This window comes from Heloderma suspectum, chromosome 2, assembly GCF_057233095.1.
Source record: "Heloderma suspectum isolate Gila_16-S chromosome 2, 16-S_ref, whole genome shotgun sequence".
Taxonomy (NCBI): domain Eukaryota; kingdom Metazoa; phylum Chordata; class Lepidosauria; order Squamata; family Helodermatidae; genus Heloderma; species Heloderma suspectum.
In genome coordinates, this window is record NC_139459.1 from 202,709,097 (window position 1) to 202,719,732 (window position 10,636).

The following is a 10,636-nucleotide window of genomic DNA, read 5'->3' on the forward strand; positions in this document are numbered from 1 at the left end:
GATGCTTCATTAACAGTTGAAGAAATCATTCTAGCTTAAGCTGCAATGTACATTAGTCCTTGGCAGGATAAATCAAGGAAGTCTCACAAGGCTTGAGTCTCATGGCTTTCCGTATTTACGTAACGTCTCCTTTGTTTCTCTTGTGCTCAATAGGAAGTGTTCTTCCCAAGTCTATAACTTCAGGTGTAATCTGTGCTACAGTCTTTCTATTACATACATTTCTATGGCATTTTGCAACAGGAAGCAGGAAGGAAATATTCTTCTGTGTAGCAAGTACCCGAAGTCACCATTTTACAAGTAGAGGGAAAAAATAACACAGTAGCCATAGCAATAAATGACCAGGAAGTAACTTGCAGGCTTGTTAGCATGGTGTTTATGTTCCTTATCCTGATTTTTTTAAAAAAATAAAATAAATACTTATCACACAGCTTTGAAACACTGGCCAGGTGCCATTCTGGCTCTTCAGAATGGAACAGAAGAAAATGTACAGACATACAGATCCCCAGGGACAGTGGCAGAGCAGACAGCCAATGTGGTGTAGCAGTGAGAGTCTTGAGCTAGGACTCTGGAGACCCAGGTTCAAATCCCCACTTGGCCATGAAGTTCACTGGGTGACTTTGGGCCAGTCACAACCCCTCAACCTATCCTACCTCACAGGGCTGTTGTGACAAATGTGGGCCAGGGAGAACTATGTACACCACCTTGAGCTCTTCATGGGAAAGACAGGATATAAATGTCATAAATAAAAATCAAACTCTCTGTGTAGCTCTGGAAGCTTTTTAAAATGTCTTAAAAAAGAGGGAAACTAGACTATAATACCTCTTGACAACAAATATTTAAAACAGTTCATAGTGTTTCAGAATTAATGTAGATTTTCATCTGTAACATTCCCAGTCTACCTCTCATTTCCAGCTACTTATTCCAGCAAGGGTGTGGAACTCTGGAACCAGTGGTGGTCTTGGGCTGGATGAGAGTGAATGAGCTGATGGTTAATCCAGACATGGTGGAGGTGATGTGGGTGGGGAAACTAGTTCTTCTGGATGGAGGTTTGCTCGCTTCAGTGGCACATATACTAAAATTGGAATGATGCAGAGTAGATTAGCATGGCCCCTGCACAAGGATGACACGCAAAATTCGTGAAGCATTTGGATGGAGGTTTGCGACCCAGCCAGTCTCGGATGGGGTTGCGCTCCCCTGAAGGACCAAATTCATAGCTTGGGAGATCATCCAATCAGTGGCGTAGTGGAGGCAGGGCTCGCAGGGACACCGCCCCGGCACTTTTTCATTAGCAGGGACTCTGATGTCTTCTGCCACCCCCTCAGAATTCCCTGTTCCCTCTGAGTTTAGCTGAGATCCTCGCTGTAGCTGTGGGGGGAATGAATTTTCCTAGCAACAATGTATTGTTCCATGTTGGAATGCAAAGTATTTGGGATGACTTGGTCTGGAATGGGCAATTCAGACCTATTCGCTTTACCAAAGACGTGCTCCTGGTGGAGATGAAAAGTCCTAGAACTGGTCTCTTGATATGGATTGACACAGCTGCCGGAAATTTTTGGACTGCCCTTGGAGACTGTCACAATGAGCTCCTGCATTTCCAAATTTACCACTACACCACTGTGTGTGTGTAGTTCAATCCAGCTGGGTGTGTGGATGTTTCTGTTGGAGGGGGAGGGGGGAGATATAATGAAGAAGCTTAGGGAAGGCTAATGGGTAATGTTGGGGCACTAAGGGAGTGTGCAAGGGGACTGTTTAAATGAGAAGGGATCTGTCCATGAGGGCTGAGTTGAGAGGGTGAAGCTTCCATAGAGTATCATATTCTGAAAACCTAAAATGTTTGTGTTTGAGTGAGTGAGTGGGTAAAAAAGATTTTAACACCCCTGCATTTTTTCTCAGATGTCCAGTTGAAATAGCCCCCGCCTTACTCTCAGCTGCACTGTTTTGGGATCCCAGTTGAAGGCTGCATATCTTACAAGGTTGCACAATCTTAGAAGGGGCATGGCTGTGAGGGGGCCTGGCTGTGGCTGTCACCAAGGGACCCCGCACTTCTGCATTTGCCACTACGCTACTGCTTCCAGTACTCAGCACTATGTGTAGAACCACAGATGGTGGTGCTCAGGAGTGCCTTTTACCAGCTTAGACTGCTATGCTAGCTGAGACCCTACCTAGAGATGGTAGAACTTGCTCTCTTACCTATGGGCTAAGGATTTCCATAATTATAAAGTGCTCTCTATGGGGTTACCTTGGAAACTTTAACTGGTGCAAAATGTTGACAGGGTCAAGATGATTGGGCCATGTGACACCAATATTGTATCAGTTGTACTGGTTGCCAGTGTTTTCAGGCCCACTTTTAAGTGCTGGTGTTAACCTTTAAAACTCTAAATGGTTTGGAGCCATATTATTTGAAGGGTGACTTTCTCCCATATGAACCTGCCCGTGCTTTAAGATCAGCTTCAGAGATCCTGTACTCAGTGGTAAGTTCTATTAAATTGGCGAACATGAGAAAGAGGGCCTTTTTGGTGATGGCCCCATGTTTGTGGAATGCTTGGAATGCTATTCTGATTGAGGTGCAGATGGCCCCCTCAATTCAGGCTGTTAAATGGGCTCTAAAGACTGATTTCCTCAGATTCACCTTTTCTTAAATGGACCATGCTACTGCAGGTCTAAATGGTTGCTGAAATGGCTTTAATATGGTTAATTATTTCATTGGTTTGTGTTCGCCAGATGTTATTACTGTTATTGATAGTATTATTTTATTGCTATCCGAAGTTTTTATTATTTTTAATGATGGTTTGTGTGTTTTAGATTATTGATATTGTTTTTTTTAATGTTTATGAAAGTATTCTTGTGAGGGCAGTTGCTCTAAATTCTAGAGTCTAAAAGATGGCCTAGATATATCTATTTATAGAAATAAATACTCATTTTTTTAAAAAAATCAAGCAAAAAAGTAGAATTGGAAAATCTAGAACAGATCTTATTGTTGCAGAGTGGCAGAGAAATATAGTGTAATTCTTGACTGTACCACACCTTGGTGTTTGCTTTGAATAAAACATCCACTCGAACTACCGTCTCTGGTCCTTTGACTGAAAGGGGAGAAGCAGGTGGCTTAAAAATTCTCCAACGAGAAGGAGAGCAAAACTGCTCTTTGCAATGGCTTTTAACTTCAGGCATGGAGAACAAAAGTTAATAATCTGTTGCTACCAGCAGCACTCATAAGAATGAAATATATTTACTCCTCACACACACACTGCTACTATTCCAGACAGTAAATGCAGGACAGAACAGCAAGCCCCACACAAAGGTAAAGCAGTCAAGTTTCTGACAAGATAATTATGGGGACTTTGCATCCTGTTAGCAGATGTTATGGAAGGCATTTGCAAGAAGTGCATCTGAGCTAGAGAAATACAAACTGAATTTGAGAAAAGCCATGGCAGCGTTACAATCTAGGTGAAATCTGAATTTGATCATCTAGGAATCCACCATTCTCCAGATATAATTTTTCTGTCAGAATTCTGTCAGAATTGCCAGCCTACATGATGTGGCCCTCCCTCCCCTTTTGCAGGACGGTTTATGAGGCACAGTGCTTGCATTATTATATTTATAGAGCACCACAGATGTATATATGATGTAAAATTAAATCAAAATGGAGCTCTTCCAAGAGTGATCCTAATCCTATTCCTGATTTATGCCCTTTGGGGCAGGGGTAGCTCTTAAAATGTTCTGTGTGGTAGAGCCCAAAGTTACACTATTTGTTTTGTTTATTTTAAATATTTCTAGGCCAAGATAAGGCGGCTTATACACATGGGCAGCACTGGCTGCCTATTAGCTACTGAGCCGTGTTCAAGGTTATGTTGTTGACATACAAAGCCCTAAACAACTCAAGGCCAGGATACCTCACTGACTGTCTTCCCCTATATACACCAAGATAGATTTATTTATTTATTTATTTATTCATTCATTCATTCATTCATTCATTCCTATACCGCCCAATAGCCGAAGCACTCTGGGCAGTTCACAAAAATTAAAACCAAAAAGCACACAGTAACACAATATAAAATATTAAAATATTAAAACCACAATATAACAATACAGCCAGAATAAAACCAGAGTAAAACCTAGCAGCAATGCAGAGATTTAAAAATACAGATTTAAAACAGCAAAGCTAAAAGTCTAGAAAGCTAAAATGTTAAAATGCCTGCAAAATAAAAAAAATCTTCACCTGGCGCCGGAAGAAATACAGTGTAGGCACGAGGTGAACCTCAATAGGGAGCTCATTCCACAGCCAGGGTGCCACAGCAGAAAAGGCCCTCCTTTTAGTAACTGCTCAAAGTTGACTTTTGAGATCCTCTGAGGAGGCCTTATTGGTCGTCACATGACCAACAGTGTGTCATCAAGTAATGGCCCATAAGCAGGCCTTCCCAGTAATGTCACCCACCCTCTGGAACGCTCTCCCATGTATGGTCCAAGAGGTGGAAACAGTGGTGAGCTTTAGATGCCTCTTGAAGAAACACCTGTATACTCAGGCTTTCCCTGACTTATAATTGCACTGCTTTATTCTACTGTTGTTGTAGTATCGTTTTTAATATATTTATGATTGTTTTATATTGCTTTTAATGTATTTTTATGTAAAACGTGTAGAGAACTGATGATAAAAAAACACCATACAAAATCAGCAACACTAGCAATAAAATAACCAGCCTAGACAATACTAATGTCTAAAACATGTTGTTGTGGTTGTTCAGTCCCAGAACAGTCCAATAGAACATAATCAAGAAAGGCCAGAGAAAACAAGTAAGGGGGCAATCCTATGCTCCCAGACAGTGTTTGGGGGTCATAGGATAGTTTGGTTTCCTGGCTCCGAGGTCAGAGCCAGGAAACTGCGCTCCCTTCCCCTTCCCTGGCTCCTCATAGGCTATGTGGAAAGAACTGCACCAGCTACTTCTCTGTGATCAGAAAACAGAACACGGAGACAGGGAAAAGGGGGCGTTCCTGGGGGCAGGAAGGGGAGGAGACTGGGGAGGCTATAATACGACATGTCCTATGGTGCCCCAGCGTCCTTCCCTCCCCCTCCTAAGCCCTGCCACTGGATGGGTGAAATCACCCATCTATCAGAAATGGAGTACAGCTGGTGCGCAGAGGTGAAGATCGCCTCTGCTGTCCTCCCACCCTGCACTGGATAATCAGTAGCCTCTGAGTTTGGAGGCTGCCAGCATTCCACATAGGGTTGTGCCCTAAGCTTGCAGTGACAGGGCCTGATGGGCACCCGATCATAACCCATTCCAGAGGTGTGGGTAGGGATGGATGGACTCACCTCCGTCCCCGGCAGGGGGAGTTTGGCGAGCTGCCCCCCCAGGTCACGTGGCCTGGACCCACTTGGCAAGCCTCCCTGCTCACCCCTCCCACTGAGCCACGCAAACCACCCCTCCTCTCCATGCTGAGGACACGGCAGTCAAGCCCTTGTACTTTATGTGCACAAGGGCTTGACTGCCATGTCCTTGGCGCGGCCAGCCGCCAGCGCTCTCGAGGAGGCCAGGGCGAGAGCGCTGGTGTGCCACAGCGCTCACGGCTGCTTGCCAAGCTCCAAGGTGCTCGGCGGCTGGGTCAGTCAGTGCCCCAGGGCTCAGTAAGTGGGGTCTAGGAGGCTGGACAGGGGGAGTCCATCAGACATCACCCCCTTTTCGGACTCCCATGCCATCCCTAGGTGTGGGGACACTGAGGAAAAGCCCCTTTCTTATGTACTTGTGCAATTCACTGCCCTCAAAAGTGTGGGCACCTTGATACAGGTCAAGGCAGTTCTTCAAGCAGTTTGGTCCCAGACCATTTAAGGCTTTCAAGGTCAAAACCAACACTTTAGATTGGGCCCAGAAACAGACAGGTAACTGGTGCAGTAATATGATCTGACTGCTTCACCCCCACCAGCACTTGGGCAGCCGCATTCTGCACCAGCTGAAGTTTCCAAGTCATCTTCAAAGGCAGCCCCATGCGCAGCGCATTACAGTAGTCCAGCTTGGACATGGATAACTAGTGCATGGATGACTGAGGCAAGGTCCCTCCTCTCCAGAAAGGGCCACAGCTGGCGTATCAACCTAAGCTGGTAGAATGCACTTCTGGACACCACAACCACCTCGGCTTCCCTGGTTAGCTCAAAGTCCAGGAGGACTCCCAAACTGTGCACTTGGTCTTTCGGGAGGAACGCAACCCCATCTAAGAACAGTTGCAAACTTCTATCCCGAGTAGTTGGATTTTCCCATTCCATAGTACCTCCATCTTGTCCGGATTACGTCTCAGCTGAACCAGCATCTCCAGTTTCCCAGTGAGCCACTGGCCAAATCACAGCACTGTCTTCTGTGAGCTTGCTGTAGCCGAGTGCATTTTTCCTTATCTAACTGGCATCCTTCCAAAATGTTCTTCCCCTCACACCAGCCCCATTACAAATATGTTGAGTGCAGATTTCCCAGCATTGTGTGTTTGGAAATTCTGGCCGCACAGCCGATGGTGCTAGATCTGGATTTAATGGTCCTATGGGGGTCCTGCTTTAAACAGCCATGTGTATCACTTCAGTTGTGAAACACACCACTAACATTCCTCTTCTCCCCCACCCGCCCCCGCTGGGCCCAACCACCATTCCATGTTTTCCAACTGGTTCTGCACACCTGATATGTTAGAGCAAAAAACAAAAAACAAAAATTGTTTTCCAGTCTTGCTTACTCTGCACATGTGTAGTTTTGCATGTTAAACTCACTTGAATCATAGCACCATCATGACTACAGCGATAAAATGGAGTTTGCTTCTGCTGCCCTGATGCTAAATACATTTAGGGTGCAATCCTATGCATCTTTAGAGAGAGAAAAGTCCTAGTTGTAGGACTTTTCTCTGTCTAAACATGTATAGGATTGTGCCCTTACTTGGGAATCAGCACCATTTTGTTGTAGAAAAAAATAATATATTTTAAAAGCAAAAATAATAAGATGAGGATTTGTAACCATTGTTGTAGGTTCCACCAGTCACTAGCTATTTATTTATTGTATTTATTTACAACATTTCTATATTGCTCCACATCTAAAGAGATTCTGGAGCAGTGAACAATAAAAGATAAAAAGAGTAAAACACTGTATTAAAGCATATAAAGGATAAAACAAGATATTAAAAGTTTTAAAGAACAGAATACCAATAAAAACCATGGCTGGTCAATTAAGGAAGGCTTCTTGGAATAAAGGGCTTTTCTACATGAGGCATTTATCATGCACTCATCATTCCCTATTCAAAGTTGTTTATAGGTTCTCTAGACAATGTTGTGATGCTCTAATTTCACTTCTGTGTCTAACCAGCACTTTTGGTGAGCTTTTTTAGAGCAGGGAAAATGCGGCATTTAATTGTGAAAGTGAAAGAAAGCATGATTTCCTCTTGTGTATTTGAGCTATTCTGCTGTACCACAATGCCACCTAGAGGTTATGTAGTGGAAAATCAGGAAAGGAAATGCTCCTCATGTAGCGCTTGGATCTCAATTCTGTGACGAAACCGAAAGTAGGTACAGAGGATTAATTACCTCCTGCAAAAAAGCTCAAAGATGTCTTCAGAAGGTGCTGAAAACAACAAAATGTTGGTTCCTTCAGCAGAGGAGTTACATGCTGAAAAGGGGCAGCTCCTGACAACAGCCAAGCTGCTGCGTTCTGCACTAGCTCCAGCTCCTGGACCAGGCTTAAAGGCAGCCCCGCATGGAGTGCATTGCAGAAATCCAGCCTTGAAGTTACTTGCACCTGTACCACCATGGGCAAGCTATTCCTATCTAGGAGAGGCCATAGCTAGTGCCTTCAGCAGTGGTCACACTACTGCCTCCTTAAGGACAGCAGGAACCACCCCTTCGGGCAAAGATGCATTTACCGCTCCCTGGACCCACCTAGTCACACCTCCTCAGCTAGTTCTTAGTAGCCAGGCGGGGCAAGGATCAAGAGGGCACGTGATCGGTCGCACTGCAGCAAGCACCATGTCCACACCATCGGGCCACAGCAGCTGAAATTCGTTCCACAGAATCAGGCAGACGGTGGCATCAGACACATCGACTGGAGCATTGCGCTCATGGTGGAAACAAGTGATTTTGTCCTCAAGCTGCTATTAGTCAGGATGGTAGGATAGGACTTCCATGTTTGGAGGCAAGATGCCACTAAATGCCAGTGGCCCTGGAGCAACAACCAGAATGGGCTATGGCCTTCATGCCCTGCTTTGGGGCTTCCTCCCATTATCTGCTCAGCCCCTGTGGGCAACAGGAGCCTGGCCTACACCAAGTTTTTATTTGATCCCAGCAGAGCTTTCTGACAGAAAGGAGCAGCTTGTGAATATTGGGTGTGAGAGAGCGAGTGAGCAGGGCAGGGTGACATTAGCATGTTTTGGTGATGGTAGAGTTCCTGGGGGGAGGCGTGAGAGTAAGGGTGCTTCCAGATGATGCTTTCACAGTGCCATTGCCCTGCCTCATTCATGGAAGTTTGCAGGGGTAGGTGGGGTCCAGACATCGTCACCGCTTCCTCCATCTGTTTCTCTTAATACAAAGAATCTGTTCAGGATGAAAAGAGCCCTCCATCTGGAAGCACCCTCGAGGTTTGTGTTCTTGAGTTATCGTTTGTTTCTACAACTCTTCCAGAGCTCTCTGCTTTGCTGCTGAGATCACGACGATGGTGTGCCGGTGTCCCCCCGAAAGAGCAATGGCGGCAGAGTGGGGCTACAGGAACAGCCTGTCTGTCTGTGATCCAGCCCAAGGGTGTGAAATGACACTTTCAAGTCCCTTCTGTTTCAAGCCTGTGTTTATCTCTGTACTTTTCATCAGTGTCACTTCAAAATGCTTAATTTTGGCTGGATCCAGTCTTAAACTTCTAATTGTGCATTTCATGTGGGATTTTTTAAATGAGCATCTTGGAGCTGAAAAGTCACAAGTCGACCTTAAAACGATGAAGTTCAATTGAGAAGTTTTAAATAACTGGGGACATGCAGTTCACATTCTGACATTTGTTTGGCAAGACATATAATGCACACACAACAATGGATATTTTCTTTCTAAACTTAAGGTTTTAAATAGCTCATCAAATGTCTTGGAGCTTGCCATAAAATCATGATACCTCTCCCTTGCACTAGCTTTTCTTTTAACTTTAAAATATGCAACAACAACAAAACTTCTGTTGCCCATGTTCTAGCTAGCTGCTTTGAGTTGGTTCATGCACAGGAAAATGCAACATAAAATAGACCTCATCTTGACTAAACAAGTGGCTTCCTATGGCTAATCCCACAACATGCAAAGGTGTACGTGGGGGGGAGAGACTCATGCAGAAAACTCTACTGCCTACTGCACAACCAATCATTGTCAGATGTTTACTGCATTTCTGTCTCACTGGATGCATATGTTAGACTGAACTAGGACCAGTCTCATGATGTGAAGAAATACTCAAAAGGCTTTCCAGATGCTCCTTTAGAGAACCAATGAACAGAAAAGAAAAGAAAAAACATGGGGCTCTTTCACACTGAGCTTTTATCCTGCGATTGCTCCTTCGTGGAAGTTTGCATGACACTGTGACCCTCCAGGGTGTCTCCTGCACTAAATGCCCTTTGTTCCATTTTTTAATAGATCGCAGATGATGAGCTATCGAATTACCCCATTGTGTTCCGCTTTAGTTTCCTCCATGAAAAAAGCAACAAGAAGAAGAGCGAGATCAATGAAAGACAATGGAAGACTCAGATACTGGGAGAAGGAGGGGGAAAGGGGAGGGGGGAAAGGAAGTATGTGAAAAAGGGAGTCGTCGTGATCCTGCATTTAAAACGGAAGCAGAAAGCCCCATCTTAAATGCAGGATTTTAGGCTGGTGTAAAGATGCCCATGGATGCCCCTAATTCCAAAACACTGGAAGCCTAGACATCATGGCTATGACTATGTATGTTTCATCATTCCTTCTAGTAGCGAGCTTGGATGGTTGAGTACTTATCGATTTGGAAGGGAAGCGGATGCACTCCCAAATAAGGTAGTAATTTCGATATGCTTTGCGGGTTTCCTAAGTATGCAGAGCAGGTGTGGGTGGGGAGAGAAGGACCTGGCAAGCACCTGTGACCTTCCAGGCTGTACAAAATATTGAGGTGTCAGCTGAGAGGGGAGTAAGGAAACAGAGTGGGTGGGAAGAAGAGGAAATTGGCTTGCTCAGGCATCTAATGGTTTACAGTAAGCATCCTGGAGCGGGGGTAGGGGGTAGGGAATTAATGTTGTAGGGATGCGTGTCTTGAGGATTAAACACCCCCCCCCCCGCTTTTCCTTGTACTACACAGACAAGCTGCAGGAGGAAGGAAAGGCAATGGGGTACCTTTTCAACTTCCCACTCTCCAGACACTCCCTGATCCATTATGTAGTCATAAAATGCTCAGCTGGCAGCCCCAAACCTGAGCTTGCTAACACAGGAACATAGGACACTGCCTTAGAGCAGGAGATCCTTTAGAAGAGGATCTAAAGAGCATTTTGTTGAGGGTGAAAGAGGAGAGTGCAAAAGCTGGTTTGAAACTCAACATTAAAAAAACTAAGATCATGGCATCTGGCCCCATCACTTCCTGGCATATAGAAGGGGAAGAAATAGAAGCAGTGACAGGTTTTATTTTCTTGGGCTCCAAGATCA

At 44.8% G+C, this 10,636-nt stretch overlaps 1 pseudogene; it reads left to right on the forward strand.

Annotated features, from left to right (window-relative positions):
* Positions 1–1,048: 1,048 nt before the first annotated feature.
* On the forward strand, positions 1,049–1,147 carry LOC146353831 (U6 spliceosomal RNA; annotated as a pseudogene).
* The last annotated feature ends 9,489 nt before the right edge of the window (positions 1,148–10,636 follow it).